The following is a 19,071-nucleotide window of genomic DNA, read 5'->3' on the forward strand; positions in this document are numbered from 1 at the left end:
CAAAAACAATAAACATAAAAAGTAGTAGTTTATTCTTGAAACTAAAATTTGCAACACTGTTTTGTCTTTTGGTTGAAATGAAAATCGCAACGAGAGAATGACTGTCGCAACGAGAGAAATGAAAATCGCAACGAGAGAATCGCAACGCGAAATGAAAATCGCAACGAAGAATCGCAACGCGAAATGAAAATCGCAATGCGATTTTGGTTTCGCGTTGCGATTCTCTCGTTGCGATTTTCATTTCGCGTTGCGATTCTCTCGTTGCGATTTTCATTTTTCTCGTTGCAGATAGTCATTTTCACGTTGCGATTTTCATTTCTCTCGTTGCGACTCTTCTGCAAATTGAAACTTGAATGGATTGCATTACTTCAACCAAAAGACAGAACAAAGACAAATACTAACTTGAAAATCGCAATTAGAGAATAGCAACGCGAAATGAAAATCGCAACGAGAGAATCGTAACGCGAAATGAAATCTAAGTGAAATGGTTAATCTATTATTGAAATGACCAGTAAACTTATCATCAGTTTCAATATGAAAAACCTACAATAATGCAAAAATTTCAAAATAAAAATAATTAAAAAAACTAACCCTCGGAGGTTGATTTTCCATTTCTGAATATTATGAGGGATTTCTGACCGTGAATGGTTGTGAGGGATTTCGCCGGAGATGGGGACGGAAATCTTCGGAGATGGGGACGGATTTCGCGTAGAGAGTGAGAGATGAAGATGGGACTGAGTTGTGATTTTAGGTTTTAGGTTATGAGTTGCGATTACGGGATTTTGTCTTAATATTCGTTTTTGTAATTTGAAAATAAAATACGCGTAGCGATTATAATGGCGCTTTAAAAATCGCGTTGCGATTTACGGATACGCGTTGCGATTTTACGTATTGTCGTTGCGATTTACGGATACGCGTTGCGATATACGGATACGCATTGCGATTTACGGATACGCGTTGCGATTTACGGATACACGTTGCGGTTTACGGATACGCGTTACGATTTATGTGTTCGCGTTGCGATTTTCATATTCGCGTTGCGATTCTGGAAAATCGCAATGCGAATTTGTACTATCGCATTGCGATTTTCAAGAATCGCGTTGCGATTTTGGAAACTGATTTGCGATTCTGGGGATCACGTTGCGATTTTTATTTCGTGTTGCGATTTTGTTGGTCATTTTGGCAAATCCAAAAAAAGTTGGTTAAAATCGTATATTATAAGGCATTTTTGGTCACTGAGGCGATTTTCTCTTTAAAAAATATATATCATTAGTTGAGCTAATGACAATGCATTCGAAACTTGACCCGCTTATAATATTAATGGATCAATCCTAGAATTTCAACCCAAAAATTGCAATTAGCACCCGAATTCATCTCTTTCCATTATAGGATAAATCAAATAAAACTAAATATGTATTCGTCGTTATCTAATCAATATCCTAAAACAAATCTAAACTAAAACTTGAATTCACAAATTTGATTTCACGAGTATTTAAAAAATCAAAGAAATTCAAGATGGATTTAACGAAAAATACCAAATTAAAATATAGAAAACCCTTAAAACTATAAGAACAAATCAAATCGAAAAAAATTTGATTTTCAATGATTCAACATATGGGTGAGCATTCAATCAAGTCTAGTCGAATAAAATTTTTTGAGTTATTCGAGTTGACGAATCGTATTTTACAACTCGGACTTAACTTGAAATTTTTTTCGAGTTGAGTCGAGTTTAAGAAATTTGAGTCGAGTTGTTCAAATTTTTATACTAATTTTATTATAATTATTGATAGTATTATGACATGGATTTGTTCCAATTTTTTTACCATATTTAGCCATATATATATTATAATGTTATTTAATATATCAAATACAATATAAAATTATAAAATATATTCATAATATTATATTTTAAAAAAATTATTTAGAGGATAAAATGTTGACGAGAGTATAATGGAGTCAATGAATTGATGTGAAGAAAGAATTTGCAAATAATTATAGTCAAAAGACCAAAGTAAGTAAAATGCAAAGTTAAGGGACTAAAAAAAGAGTATATTTTTTAGTAAAAATGTAAGAATTGAAGTTGCATAGGTATTCTATTGTGGTATATGAGCATATAGTTCAAATTTGGTAAAAACAGACTTAAATTGAAGGATAAATTGAAGAAATAAGGAAATTATGAAAAATTAAGGGACTGAATTGAAAAATATAAAATTTGTTATTAAAATGAGTAACTGAAAGTACATATGTATTCTATGATGGTTTAGGAGCATGTGCTTCAAATTTGGTAAAAACAAGTGGACTTAAAATGAAGGAAAAAGTGAAGAAATAATGAAATCAGGACTGAATCGTTAAAGTGTCAAAATACTTAGTTAAATTATTGGTTTTTTGAGTAACTCAAAATTTTTAAATTTCTACTCGACTTGAACTAGAAAATCAAATTGATAATTCGAGTTGACTTGAATAACTCAAAATTGAAAAAATTGATTTTTTCGAGTTGAGTCGAGTTTTGTTCACCCCTAATTCAACACGATCTGACGATGATGCCACTTTTTAGAACCAAACCATAATAAATATGAAAATAACCAGGATCTAATCATGTCAAATCATTAAGAATAAAATATTAGATGTAGAAGAGTACCTGGATTAATTGATAATTTGCAATCCTTGAATCTTTCTTCAATTGTGATCTTCCAAGAGGATAGAATTCCCATGAGTACAAACTCTTTGACGGGGAAAAGAATAAAATATTAGATGTGGAAGCGTATCTGGATTAATAGATAATTTGCAATCCTTAAATCTTTCTTCAGTTGTGATCTTCCAAGAAGATAGAATTCCCTTGAGTATAAACTCTTTGACGATGATTAATTGATAATTTGCAATCCTTGAATCTTTCTTCAGTTGTGATCTTCCAAGAAGATAGAATTCTCTTGAGTATAAACTCTTTGATGGGGTTAAGAGAAAATACGAGATAATCTATTTCTTGGGGACCATAACCCCTTTATATAACTGATTTAAGAATCAATTATTGTATATACTTATAACATTTCCCCTCATCAAATTATAAATACAACTTTAATAGTATATACACTTTTATTTCCATGACACTTCTAATACCTTATGACTTTATCTCATAATTGATCACTTAATTTATGTCATATTTTATTATAAAAATATAATTATGGATTTTAATCCAACACATATTATATATAGTCAACAAGGTATTGATATCAGTGGCCAATTTGAGTCAATGACGGTAACGATGGCGTCAAATACCTTAAGTACTCCATCACCTGTTTTGAAAGCGGGTCTCAAAGTGGAGTGATGTTTAGTACACCTTATGTTTAAGAAGAAAACGAAGATGAAGACGATCAAGGCGGATGACCAAGACAAAATCAATGAGTCCCACGCCATTATCATTCGAACACTCCTCGGCATGATCAAGAATTACGAAAATATAAGTTAATTTCTTATGGATTGTATTAGTTTGTAATAACTTTGATTATTATTTTGTAATAAATTATTTTGTATTATTTTTTTAAATGAAATTCGAAAAACTCATCACATCAACATGAGCAGTTTCAACGGCTAGTGGAGTTTTAAATTTCAGATGAACTCTTCACCTCGACGTGATGAGTTCTAAAGTTTTTTTTAATTTTTTTTTTTATAATTTTTAGATTAAAGTAAAGTATATAAATAGTCTTGAACTTTTAAGGTGCTTGTATTTTGGTCACCTAACTTTTAAAACTTGCAATACAATCATCAAACTTTTAGTTCATCAAAACACCAAGGGATGCTTCCTATTCGGCCAAAGACTCATTCCTCTTCATTTTGGCGCCAAGTAACTTCCAAATGCATTCAAAACATCCTTAGAGCCGAATCAACACCTTACAATTCGGCCAAGAGCATGTATTTTCATTAAAGTCATGTATTTTCATTAAAAATCATGTATTTTCAAAGGGATTTCAACCTTAGCCGAACCATCATGTATCTATTCGGCCTAAACCCTTTGAAAACTATAAATAGGTCATTTGTTTGTCATTTAAAAACTATACTTTTTGCTTGAAATCAATTTATTGTGAGGTTATCCTCTTTACAAGTTCTTTTTAACTTTTATCGACTTATCAAGACACTTAGGTGCTTGTGGCGTCAACCTCTTCTATTTCCATTGATCTTGTGGTTCTTATCTCCATTATAGATAGAGGGTCAAAGTCCAATTCTACCTACCACCCTTAACTAGACTTGTAAGGCTGGGTCTTTGCTCTCTTAGAGCACTGGTTCTTCCTTAGTGTATTTAAGATACCATCCTACAATTTTCCCTTGTTTCTTAAGCCAAATCCATTTTCATTTCAACAACACTTCCGCAGCCATTCATTTATCAAAAATCAGCCTACCATATTCACCTACATCAACTACCAAGCCACTCTATTCGAGCCATTCGCTTACTTACAGGTTGTTTTGCTTTCTTTCTAAATCCACAATCAATTGAGGGTACAAGTACCTTACATCAATTGGGAGTTCCATTGGTTTCCTTACGTGGGACGTGGGGTTTAGCTTTGTTGGTTCTTGAAAGAGTTTCTGTTGTAATCTAAGAGAATAAATCGATAGAGAAGGAAAGAATAATTGAGATAGCGCAAAGAAAAAAAAAATCTGATTTCTGAAGTAGATTACAAGAGTCTAAATAGACTAACTAGCTGACTTCTAATAGGACTTTAAAGATAAACTTGTATCTAGATTACAAAGACTCGTAAGACCTATATTTCTTATCATAAAAGACACCTAAAAAAATTAGACGACACTACTGCTACATGGCTGCTTCCGACCGTTTCATTTGCAATTTGAGATTCAATGATACATAGAAAATGGATACTTAAAACTGTAGATGAAAACAGATAGTGCTACTAATCAAAACGACTGATGACACATGATATATTGCTTTTGCTCATTCTTGTTAAAGCCTCCTTTGTTAGGCACTCAGCTGCTTCCCGTGGATCCCCCAAATGCATGATGAGATTCACAGCCTCCTGGTTCTTCATCACCTGGAATGGAGAATAGTGCGCATAATGAGTAGAATGAGTTGCTATGTTACTCAGACTCGGGTGTGGTGTCGTATAGCGACATGTGTTTGTAGTATGTTTTTGAAGTATTTTTCTTGCACTTTGGGTCATGCCCCCTATACCTATATCCGAAAAAGCATTGTAACACAATGAAAAAATGCTTTTATTTTGATGTACCTCCCAGATTCCAGTGCTTGCTATAATGATGAATTCAGTCTCATCATCGAGCTTTTCGGCCCCAACCACAAGTTCTGAGCTCTTGGGACGCCTTGTCGTTGCTGCATTACTTTAATTGCATGCTAATATACTAACTTCTGGAACAAATATAACACAACACAGCATCAAATAATGTCATTCACAAAATGTTCAAAGATGTCCACATATATTGAAAACCAAAATTCTGATTGACTCGATATCTGGTCCGGTAAGAAAAGCCACCTGTTCAGGGTGGTTGTATATAACTGGAAACAATCTGCGGGTCCAATGTCTTCTAGCTCCACCATGGTGCTTATTGCTCAACTGATGAGTCACACCAACTCTACATACAACAGCTCTACAGCCACCCAAGTTAGCCATCACGAGCTTTTCTCTGTTGATAAGTGTCGCGGCCGTCTTTTGGGTGGATTCGGAATTGGGCTTTGACTTGAGTAAGAAAGTTAGAATCGCCACCGATCTTTTATTTTTCGTAAAAAAATTGGTTGATCGGATATCCTCTTACCTGATCTGCGTTTTACCAGCAATATGTCGGATTCGGGAGTCGGTTACAGTCAAAGAAGGATTAGTACCCTTGAACTGCCATTTTGGTACTATTTAATTTGTCGGTTGTCTTAATTGCGAAAATTAAAATTTAAAGACTCGATTTGAATTACTTGCCTTTAATCGATTGAAATTACCTCTAAAAAGTTAAAAACGTTAGATTATAAAATAAAAGAAATATCAAATAAAAATTAAATTTAAAAAAAATCAAAGAAGGAAATATTAAAATAAAAAAATATTATAAAAAATGTTAAACGAAAAAATAAAATAAATGAAGAAAATATTAAATTTCATAAAAGAAAAATAATAAAATATAAAAATTATAAAAGAGAAAATAAAAATAAAGATAAAACAATATAAGATAAAAAAGAGAAATATAATAAAATAATAAAAATTGTAGTAAAGATAAAAATGAATTTTTAAAAGTTGTTTTTAAAATAAAATATTAGAATTAAATAAAAGAAAATAAATAAATAAATAAATAAATAGTCTAAAGAGATCGAGATAAAGAGAAACTTATAGTGAAGTAACCTTAGACTTCAGTTTTGCCTCAAATTCCCCGGATTATCGAAACAGATCTTTACTTCAAAATTCACGTCGACTTACAAGGACAATTCTTCGTTGCCGACTCGGATTAGATTGTTTCAATAATAACTGGTTTCGATCTCAGTTTCATCTTAGCAAATAACTTTTGCTAAATGTGTTCTCAAAAAATCGTATATGAATTCTCACGTTTAGGATTGAGCATTCGCTTTAGCCTTCGGTTTAAAAGAAAAATAACTAAGCATGACCAAAGTCATACTTAGCATAATTGTTGAAAATGAAATTTAAAAGAAAATAAAGAAGTATGAGAAAAATGGAGAGAAATCTAGAGAGAAAAAGGAAATTTTATTCTCAGATCTGTCTGTGTTTTCAGATGTGTCTATGCTTACCCTGAGAGGGTATTTATAGCCTTCAAATTCATAAAAACAAGCTAAAGATAATTCCTAAAATAATATCTTTTATCCTAATTAAAAAACTTAAAATTATTTAAACTAAAATACCTAAAACAAAGATAAAATAAAATAATATTTAAAATAATATCTGAATCCTAATTGAAATACTAACATCTATTTAAACTAAAATACAAAGATAAAGTATAATATTAATATATATACTAAATAAGCTCCGGATGAAAATGGGTGTCTACAGTTGCCCCTCTTTATCTTTTCTCATTTAACAAAAAATAGGACTAAGATAAAAGGACACAAATTTTCGTTCGGTAGTTGATGATGACTTCTCCATCGCGAAGTTGGGTCAATCTTGAAATGATATCCTTCTTCATGAAATCGGAATTTGAATCAGAATATGGCTTCTAGTTGCTAAATCGTAGTCAACCTTGGTCTTTTTCTCGGTTTAAAGACCTCGGTTTGAAAATTCAACCGGAAAGTAGTTCCTCGATGCTACCATATGGTTGATATGTCCTCGAGCTAAATGGAATCAAACTCGAAGGTTTTTGTTGACAGATAGCCCTTCTCGCCTTGAGTTATGTTGTAAATTCGGTTTGGAGATAGCTCCTTGTTGCTAAATTGCAGCCAACCTAGGTCTTCTTCTCGAGATAAAGACCTCGGTTTAAACTTCAATCGGAAATTAGTTCCTCGTTGCTACCATGCGGTTGATATGCCATTTAGCTGAATGGAATCAAACTTGAAAGTTTTGCTGACAGATAACCTTTCTTGCCTTAAGCTATGTTGTAAACTCGGTTGGGAGATAGTTCCTTGTTGCTAAATCGCAGCCAACCTAGGTCTTCTTCTCGACTTAAAGACCTCGTTTTAAACTTAACCATAAAGTAGTTCCTCGTTGCTACCATGCGGTTGATATGCATTCGAGCCGAATAGAATCGAACTCAAAAGTTTTGTTGACAGATAGCCCTTCTCACATTGAGTTGTGTTGTAAATTCGGTTGGGATATAGTTTTTGGTTGCTAAATCACAATCAACCTATGTCTTCTTCTCAACTTAAAGACCTTGGTTTAAACTTCAACCGAAAGTAGTTCCTCATTGCTACCATGCGGCTGAGATACCTTTGAGCTGAATGGAATCGAACTCGAAAGTTTTGTTGACAGATAGGCCTTCTCGCCTTAAGCTATGATGTAAACTCGGCTGGGAGATAGTTCCTTGTTGATAAATCACCGCCAACCTAAGTCTTCTTCTCGACTTAAAGACCTCGATTTAAACTTCAACCAGAAAGTAGTTCCTTGTTGCTACCATGTGGTTGATATGCCTTCGAGCTAAATGGAATCGAACTCGAAAGTTTTGTTGACAGATAGTCCTTCTCACCTTGAGCTATGTTGTAAATTCGACCAGGAGATATTTCATTGTTGTTAAATCACAGCCAACCTAGGTCTTCTTCTTAACTTAAAGAACTCGGTTTAAACTTCAACCGGAAAGTAGTTCCTTGTTGCTACCATACAGTTGAGATACCTTTAAGCTGAATGGAATCAAACTCGAAAGTTTTGTTGACAGATAGCCCTTCTCGCCTTGAGCTATGATGTAAACTCGGCTGGGAGATAGTTCTTTGTTGATAAATCACAACCAACCTAGGTCTTCTTTTCGACTTAAAGACCTCAGTTTAAACTTCAACCAGAAAGTATTTCCTTGTTGCTACCATATGGTTGATATGCCTTCGAGCTAAATGGAATCGTTTTGTTGACAGATAGCCCTTCTCACCTTGAGCTATGCTGTAAATTCAGCTAGGAGATAGTTCATTGTTGCTAAATCATAGCCAACCTAGGTCTTCTTCTTGACTTAAAGACCTCGATTTAAACTTCAACCAGAAAATAGTTCCTTGTTGCTACCATGCAGTTGATATGCCTTCTAGCTGAATGGAATCGAACTCAAAAGTTTTGTTGATAGATAGCTGTTCTCACCTTGAGCTATGTTTTAAACGGTTCCTCAAAGTGAAGGATGGCTCCTCTTCGCGAATCTAAGCCAGTTATAATTCTTTAGTTGACTCCCCTTCACGGGAAAGCCAAGTGGTATATTCTTCAGGTTGTTCCCCTTGCGAGTCTGAACCATGTGAGATGATCTTTGGATGACTCTCCTTCACGGGAAAGTCATGTGGTATATTCTTCAGGTGGTTCCCCTTCGCGGGTTTGAACCAGGTGAGATGATCTTTGGATGACTCCCCTCCACGGGAAAGTCATGTGGTATATTCTTCAGGTGGTTCCCCTTCACGGGTCTGAACCAGGTGAAATGATCTTTGGATGACTCCCCTTCACGGGAAAGTCATGTGGTATATTCTTCAGGTGGTTCCCCTTCGCCGGTCTGAACCAGGTGAGATGATCTTTGGATGACTCCCCTTCACGGGAAAGTCATGTGAGATGTTCTTCGAGTGACTCCTCTTTGTGAGAAAGCCAAGTGAGGTAGTCTTTCAGTCGTGACCAAATAATAATAAAAAATTACATAATGCCTTCATTTTAGTGCAATTTCCAGAATCTGACGTCCTGCACATAAAATGAAAAAATAAGCCACAAAAACCATTGATTAAGGAGTAATTTAAAAGCAAAATATTAACAAAATTAAGCATTTATCAAATTCCCCCTCGCTTATTTAATGCTTGTCCTCAAGCATTCCTCAATTAACATATCAAAATCATAAGTTGTCATCTTCAATTTCAATTTATTACTCAAACATTCAATCAAACGAAGTCCATAATATGATAATTTAAAAAAAAAACCAAAATTCCACTGTCGATCGGTCACTGTTGGTCCGTGGCCGTCACTGTTGACACCATCAAAATCGTCTGGCCATCATGAACAAAACCCAATCCCCCACCCATCGTGAAATTGTGCCAATCGTCATGAAAAGCGCTGCGAAGAGTCATCAATTTTCTAAGTTTTCCTTCATTGTTTTTCGACAGCCAGCTGATTGTATATTACACGACCTCCACCATTGAATTCTTCGCCCTACTCCGAACAAAATCCAGTCGATGGTGACCCTTCGCCATTACCCGAGGTTGGGGGTGGGAGGAAGAGGGATAACGTGGGGCGAGAGTTTGATTTTTATTTTTTATTTTTTAAATAATTTTTTATTATTAAAAATAGAAAAAAAAATAAAAATATAACGGTAAATACTTAAAAGTGTAATAGAGAAAACATTAGGCACCTATTTTTAACGAAAAAATATTTAGGCATCAACAGTCAATTTGAAGTATAGTTTAGGCACATAAAATTGTGTCTTTTTTAAATATTTTTTTGAAAATTTATGTATGACACGTGTCAGATATCGATCAAATTCACTGGCCATTATGGCCAACGCACCTAAAAGTGTAACGTTAGAATACACCTATTTTCAGCAAAAAATTCTTTAGTCGCCAAAAATCAATTTGAGATATACTTTAAGCACCTAGAACTGTATTAAGTCAAATATAAATGAATTTTGCATGTGAAAAAAAGTAAGGGTAAATTGTACCATTTAATTATTTTTTTTCATTTTGATCACCGATCTTTTGATTTTATCAATGAGACCACTTAATCATTTAATTATTATCTATTAAACCACTCACCCTTAACTGACACCTCACCTTATATATATTTTTTATATACAAATGATAAATAATTTTTTCTGCTCTTATATTATATTCTCTGTTCATGTATTATATTTTATGATAATTAATTTATATATTTTGATGGTCTAAGAAAAATGATTGGTTTTGAATGGTCAATATGATTTAATCGATTCTAATTATATATTTTATTTTATTTTTCTTTATTTAATAAAGATAATTAGTCTTTTAAAAAATAATCAACATTTCCCATTTGAACATTTATACTTTGTTTTCTTTGTGGTACAAAGTGGTCACAATTCTAGCATAAATAAATAAGGTTGTAAGTACATAATCTGAACTTCAAGTTCAGATAAAGTATATTATAAGAATCAACTTAATTAAATTAAATTTATTTTTTTTGAAAAGGTTTTTCGAAAACAGGGCCGAAGATGTTACAGATAAAAACATTTCCAACGATGCTGCACACAACAGTATGCCAATATGTGGTATGTTTATGTTTACATGATTTAAAAAAAAAAACAATCCTACATGCATACACGAATTTGCCGGACGTAGGGGACATCATGGATACACGAGAAGGGGGCTTACTAGTTTATGAGATGACAAAAACCCTAAGCTCGCCTCTATCCCCTCTGGTGATGCGGGTATCGGAATCGATAAAGGTAACATCGAACTCGCCGTTTCCTGGATTAGACGGAGGTCGCAAAGCATCTGGAATCCGCGGTACCTCCAATGGTGGAAGCTAAGATAAGTTCCCTTTTGTTTTCACAGTTGTTTTCACAAATGTTATCTTGATCGTTGAAGTTCCTATGCAAACAAACAAACAAACAAAAATAGTTTTACATCAGTTCATCTTTACCATTTTGAATAGCATTTGGATAGGCAACTGATTCCCGATTCAAGTGACTTTACTGATCGATCCGGATTCCAGTCCGATTTGTTATTCGATGAATTAATCTCAAAGTAAATCTAAGTACCAACCTAGGAGTTCAAATTTGTGGGCTAACGTGGCAGTCACTACAAGAGGAGACAAAGGCCATGGAGCTCCCAATTCAACTTCTGCTATATTATCGAAATCTTTGCTCACGACATCAATTCTCTGAAAAACCTGAATACGAAACAAAAGCCATTACGTCTTTTGACTCGAATACGGATATGCGTATGACACAAGTAATTTCAATTTATACAGTAGTGCCACATTTTTGTAGTAAAATGCTTCACTGTGATGTTATATAGTCCACAACCACAAATAAAGCAATCAGAAAAACATTACGATTGCTGCAAACCTGGCCAAGAGTTACAGGGAGCAACCTTCCGGTGGGAAGTCCGGGACGGCTACCACCAAGTGTCCGAGATGAGAATGCACTGCTGTATATCAGTTTCCATTTACCTTGCAGCTTATCGAGATCGGTCGTTAAGTCCACTGGTCCTGCAACCGTTTCAAGTTCCTTGGCAGCAGCATCGGCTTTTTGGAGATCATCTTCATTCGCAGAAAGACCTCTATTCAGCCCAGAAACAATACTCTGAATCCAAACCACCCTCCGTACAGTTAACATACTGAAAATAACAGAGAACTTGAAAGGAACCAAAGAAACAGTTCTCCCATAGTTTTTTTCCCCTTAATATGTTACTATAGTCGACATGTTAATGAAGAATAAACAAACGAGATCGCAAACAAGAACATACATATTTACGAGAAAAATCCTAGAAGAGAAAAATCAAAGGCAGGAGAGAAGAATTCACTATAGTCAACAGTAAAATTACATGAAAATTTCGCCAGACTACATCAAATAAACAGAAATCGTAACAAACAACATATATAAAGGAATGTTAATATATGGCTTAATATACATGTCATATTAGATTGAAAGTTCTTTAATATATGGCTTAATATACAATTTCATACCTGAATTTGTCAATGTTTTTCTGAAGTGATGTTTTTGATCCAATTTAGCATGTAAATTTGACTTTTTTTTTATCTAATGCAGTCATAGATATATAGTATCAGAATTTCATAATTTTCCTAATTTTCCTAATTTGGTATCTGAAATTTACAAGTTAACTTGCGATGACCTGAGATTTTAACAACCAACAAGATTGTGACATGTGAGTTCGAGCTCCCTTGATCTTGCATTATCCTTCGATGTAAGTGTTCTGTATCTGGTAATACAGGCATTGTATAAAAATATTCATACCAAATCGAATATTAAGTCTTAATATATCAAATTCAATGAATCAAAGCCACATATAAACACCAAACATATCCAAGCTCTCCCTCCTAGTTGAAACTAAATAATTCAGAAATTCAATAAATTAATATATTTTTAAGCCTAACTGAACAAAGAAAAGGGGAAACTGCAAGATTTTCACATTCAGAAAGGGGGAAAAACCTGGATAAACTCTAAGCAAAAACAAAAAGAACACATAATTGAGCAAGAGAGCAAAAACCCAGAAAACTGAAAACAAAAATTACCAGTAATTTAAGCTTCAAGGAAGAAATGAGTTGAGAATTAGCATCTGCAGGTGGAGGAGGAGGCGGTGGGGGCTGAAGAACAGAGATATCTTCAACAGCTGATTTCAACACAAAGTTTCTTTTTCTTTGAGGACAGCGCCACTTGATGTTAACGAGAGAAGGGTATGGTTTTCTGAGAGTTAGAAGAGATCTGATGGATTATATTTTTTATGCGTACTTGGATTTTTTTTAACACAAGTTAATCATATTAATATTCAGGATAAACCACAATATAATTAAATTTTATCTATTGACTTATTCATATTATTAAAATTTTTAATTTTATTACTTAATAACTTTATTTTATGTTCAATTGAATTGTTAGTCTAGTTCAGTTGGTAAGAGCGCAAGTCTCTTAACCTTGTGGTCGTGAGATCGAGTCTCACGCTGGACAATTCATAATTCTGACTGTTGGAAGTCTCTCACGGAAACTACTCTCAACCTGACGTTGGGGGCAGCCTACTATTCTATCTCCCCTTATCTCATTACATATAGGAATAGGATCAGCTAATTTTTTATTTTATGTTCAATCATGTCAGCTATGTTTATTAAGTGACTGAACGATGACATTATTGAAGTTACAGCAACAAGAAAGATGGAAAGAAAGACAGAAAACGATACATGGAAGAAGTTTTCATTTCTTTAAAGAAAACAAGATGATTACAAACGAAGTACAGAAAACATTTTTATAAAGAACTGATACACATGCAGTTAACATAAAGCAACCACTAGCTAACTGATTTCACCGGCCTAACTTCCTTAGTCAATCACAGAACACTACAGTAAAATTGACTTTTTGTGGTAATTTTTTTACCTATAGCGATATTTTTAAGCGTCGTAAAAAATACATGCGACGTTTTTAAGCATCGCAAAAAATACATACGGCGTTTTTAAGCGCCGCAAAAAACACATGCGGCGTTATGAAAAATACCGCAAAATGCGCCGCTAAAGTTCGTGGTGTAACACCCATAATCTGTATAATTATACCTATACAGATTATAAATGTTATCCGAATTTCTAAAACCATTTTACAATTCAAAAACGATTTAAAATTTATTTTCTTAAAATGATAAATAATATTATAAAAATACCATATCATATAAATCATGTTTCGTTATAACCAATTTAACTCAAAAGATTTTTTTATATGAATAGTGAATAGTACCTGTGAACATTGGGGGAATCGGTTCCCTGTTGGGGGGAATCGGTTTCCCTTTTATATTCTGGAAATTATGCCAAAACGTAGTTACTGTTCATCGCTACAGTAACTCCGAAAATACTTATAAGTTCATAAAATTTCTTTTTTTTTTTAATTTTGTTCAACAAAGCAAATAAAACATAATAATTACATGCCAGTAATCAAGTCTACATTACATATTAGGATGTCTTACTGATAAATAAATATACTTCTTGACGCTTGATGTTGCCTTGAACTCTCTATTCCTCTACGGGCTTTTTACCTACGCGTGAAAATCATCACACGCTAAGTATATACTTAGTGAAGTAAATTTAAAACCATAAAGGTGCAATACAAATCATGTATGAAATTTAATGTTATTTTTAAAGGGCCAAAATCAAAAGAACATAATATAATAAATCATTTTATCACAACTATTGCCCACAATTCTCAATCTATGAGGAACCCGTATAGGAGTCAGATAGTGCACAAAAGTGCTGAGGTCGAGCTTCGCTCACCTAATAATGCACCATAGTGCTGAGGTCGGGTTTTACCCACCTAACTTGTACTATGTATCTTATTTGACACTATAATACTACTTAATTCTGCAGCTGCTAGACTCTATGGCATGCCATTAATACCACTGAACCTCAATAATATATTTGGGCACATAATCATCAATTAAATCATCCATGAAAACGTATAACCATGTATAAACATTAGGGCAGTTCATACCCAAAATAACTTATATATCAAATCTCAAATTGATAAAACAAAGTCGACTTGTCACAAGTCTTCCATATGATGTATAAAACATCTATGTACACGATGTATAAAACATCTATGTACCATGTCATGCATGTATTGCACTCACCTTGACACTTTATATAATCCACAATATGTATGCCTCACTACGGTCCACAAAATCTCTTTTATACTTGATTTGCTTCGATCACACTTAAATAAAAATCTGTATAAAATCACAATTCATAACAATATTTATGTTAGTATTGTACTAACATAACACATCCCATAAAAATTCCATAATACACTTGAAACTCATTTTCTACCAAATCTTTAACACTTAATAATTCTTTTTTTTAAATTGACATCAACTTTTCCAATTACATAAAATGGTCCTTTACTATTTTATCACATAGATTCTTAATACAAAAATTCCAGCATAGTACATCAATTATATAATACTTACACAACAACCCATCAATTTTTCAGAATTCAGACAACTCGCACTACCTTTAAAGAATCAATATTCTGTACTGATATACACACTGGAATTTAATTCAGTTTCTTCTGTTGAAAAATAGACTCAAATACGAATCTATCCATATAAATAACTCCTTCTAATTCATTCTGTACAATTAATGGTGAATTTTCAAAGTTGATCAACAGAATCTGCTGTCCAATTTTTTTCTGACCTTTCATTGGTTAAAAATTCATATCTTTTTTAATACACCTTGAAATTGATCCCGTTTATTTTAAACGAAACTAGATCGATAAATGACCACAAATATATAAAAATAACCTCAAAATTATTTTTATATAATTTATGGTAAAGTTTCGAACCTACTGCAGATTCAAAATCCAAACTGTTTTCTTTAACTTCATTCTCAGGTTCTTCATCAATTCTTACAATCAATTCTCTAAAATCACTTAACTCTTCAAAACCATAAAACACAAGAATCAACATCCCCTTCATCAACTCAATATGAACTTGAACATGAAACCCTAGTAATATTCATGTTAAAATGTAGAGAATTGAACGTAGAACATTTTTCCTATTCACACCGAAGTCTAATTCTCAACAAGATTGCTTCAAAATTCAAAACAAGAATACCTACCTTGAAAGCTTGAGGGTGTCGGTCATGGATGAAGAAGAAGATGAAGTTGCTCTTCCATGATTGATATTTTATGATAATTTAATCTATCACATGGCAATATATTTTATGATAGCATTTTTTTTATTCAATCCTATAGGAATTTCCATGTTTGCCATTAATGAATTTCCATATTCACCATAAAACCAAGAAATCTGATCATTATCATATTACAAAGTCAAACATGAATTATTTTGACTTTTATTTCCGAAATTCACCTTGAATTTTCAAATCCTACGTTTTAGTCACTAAATTCCACTGTTTCGGTTAAATCTGAAAAAATTGCACAATTCCAAACCAAATTTCTCTGATCCAAATTATTAAAATAATATTTTCAACCATTTTATAACATCCTTCAAATTTTTGTAACATTCCAATTTGATCGGAATTACCGATTTCTTATCGGACTTTATCCATTTCTAATTTTTCTTTACTACAATTCCAAATCCATAAATATGATTTCTATAAAACTCCACTCTCAAGAGTAAACCATCTATTTATGGAATAAAATTCTTTTTAGGAAATTTATTACTTAATTCCTAAACTTTTTCCCAATTTTCTATTTTGACCATCAAACTTTCAAAATTTTATTTTGGTCATTGTCTAAATTTTTGGGGTATTATAATTCTCCCCTCCTTAAGAAAATTCGTCCTCGAATTTTAAAACTTTCTATGCAAACATATAAGGATATTGCTTCTTCATGTCCTCCTCTCTTTCCCACGTAGCTTCCTCGACTTTATGATTTCGCCAAAGTACTTTAACAAGGGGAATTGTCTTGCTACGCAATTCTTTGATTTCTCGAGCTAAGATCCGAACTGGTACTTCTTCATAAGTCAAATCCGGTCGGATTTCAATTTTCTCTGGTGCAATGACATGTGAAGGATCTGATCGATACTTTCTAAGCATCGACACATGAAACACATTATGAACCTTATCCAATTCTGGAGGTAGTGCTAACTGATACGCCACCGGTCCAACTCTCTTTAATATTTCATAAGGTCCAATGAATCTTGGACTTAATTTTCCCTTACGCCCAAAACGAAATATCTTTTTCCAAATTGATACTTTAAGAAAAACTTTATCGCCTTCATGGAATTGAATCTCTTTTCGCTTTAAATCTACATAAGACTTCTGACGATCAGCTAAAATCTTGAGATTATCCTGGATTATTCTCACTTTATCCTCAACCTCCTTCAATAAATCAGGACCAACAAGATTTCGATCTTTCAACTCGAACTAATTTAATGGTGTCCGACACTTTCTTCCGTATAAAGCTTCGTAAGGAGCCATCTTAATGCTCGATTGATTGCTGTGTTGTAAGCAAATTCTGCTAGAGGCAAATACTTTTCCCAAGATCCTTCAAAATCAATCACACAAGCCCTCAACATATCCTCCAATATCTGGATAATTTGCTAAGACTGACCATCCGTCTGTGGATGAAATACCGTACTGGAGTTCAATCGAGTACCCAAAGCTTTATGCAAAGAATTCCAAAATCTTGAAGTGAACCTTGGATCCCTGTCAGATACGATTGATACTAGTACTCCATATAACCGAACTATCTCCTTGATATACAACTCTGCATATTTATCCAAGGCGTAGTCCATTCACACCGAAATGAAATGTGTCGATTTAGTTAACCGATCAACTATCACCCAAATAAAATCCTTATTATATGATGTCAATGGTAGCTCGGTAACAAAATCCATAGTAACTCTCTCCCACTTCCATTCTGGAATATAAATTGGCTGTAACAATCCCGAAGGCACCTGATGTTCAGCTTTCACTCGCTGACAAGTCAGACATGTCGCAACAAATTCAGAAATGGCTCTTTTCATACCTGGCCACCAAAATCGACTCTTTACATCATGATACATTTTGCTCCCACCTGGATGCATAGTCAGTGGACTATAATGTGCCTCAGAAAGAATGTCTTTCTTTAACTCATCATCATGTGGAATATAGATTCTTCCTCGGTAATATAGACATCCATCTGACTTGATTTTAAAATCCTTAGTCTCACATTTTTTTACTAGTGAAATCTTTTCCAAGCATCTGTAATCTTTCCTTTGTAGCTCTAGTATCCGATCCAAAAGCATCGACTTTATTTTTAATTCAGCCAATAATGCGCCATTTTCCTTCAACAATAGTCGCACATCCATAGCTCGCAAAGCTGCAAAAGTTTTCCGACTAAGTGCATCTGATATAACATTTGCTTTGCTTGGATGATAATTAATGATCAAATCATAATCCTTTAAAAGTTCTATCCATCTTCTCTGTCTCAAATTGAGCTCTTTTTGAGTCAACAGATATTTCAAGCTCTTATGATCTGTGTATATGTGGCATCTCTCACCATACAAATAATGACGCCAAATCTTTAGAGAAAAAACTACCGCTGCTAACTCAAGATCATGAGTAGGATAATTCCTCTCATGTGTCTTTAATTGTCGAGAAGAATAGGCTACCACCTTACCGTCTTGCATAAGTACACAACCCAAACCATTATGAGATGCATCACTATACACCACATACTCTTTACCCGATTCCGGTTGTACCAACATGAGTGCTTCCGTTAAAATCTTCTTTAGAGCTTCAAAATTCTCTTGACATTTCTCAGTCCAAACAAATGAAACATCCTTTCTCAAGAGCTTGGTCAAAGGAGAAGCAATCATCAAAAAGTTTTTCACAAACCTTCGATAATAACCAGCAAGTCCCAAAAAACTTCGGACCTCTGTAACAATCTTTGGAGGTTTCCACTCCAATATTGCTTGAACTTTCTTAGGATCAACTCTTATGCCTTCAGCCGAGACCACATGACCAAGAAAAGAAACTTTAGATAACCAAAACTCATACTTTGACAGTTTGGCATATAACTTTTTATCATTAAGTATTTCGAGTATAGTACAAAGATGAACATCATGTTCTATCTTTGTCTTTGAGTATACCAGAATGTCATCAATAAAGACCACCACAAATTGATCTAAGTAAGGTTGAAATACTCGATTCATCAAATCCATGAATGTTGCTGGAGCATTTGTCAACCCAAACGGCATTACTACGAACTCGTACTGTCCATACCGTGTTCTAAAAGTTGTATTTGGAACATCTTCCTCTTTAATCTTTAGCTGAT

Source organism: Hibiscus syriacus, unplaced genomic scaffold, assembly GCF_006381635.1.
Source record: "Hibiscus syriacus cultivar Baekdansim isolate YM2019G1 unplaced genomic scaffold, ASM638163v2 tig00110637_pilon, whole genome shotgun sequence".
NCBI classification, from domain to species: domain Eukaryota; kingdom Viridiplantae; phylum Streptophyta; class Magnoliopsida; order Malvales; family Malvaceae; genus Hibiscus; species Hibiscus syriacus.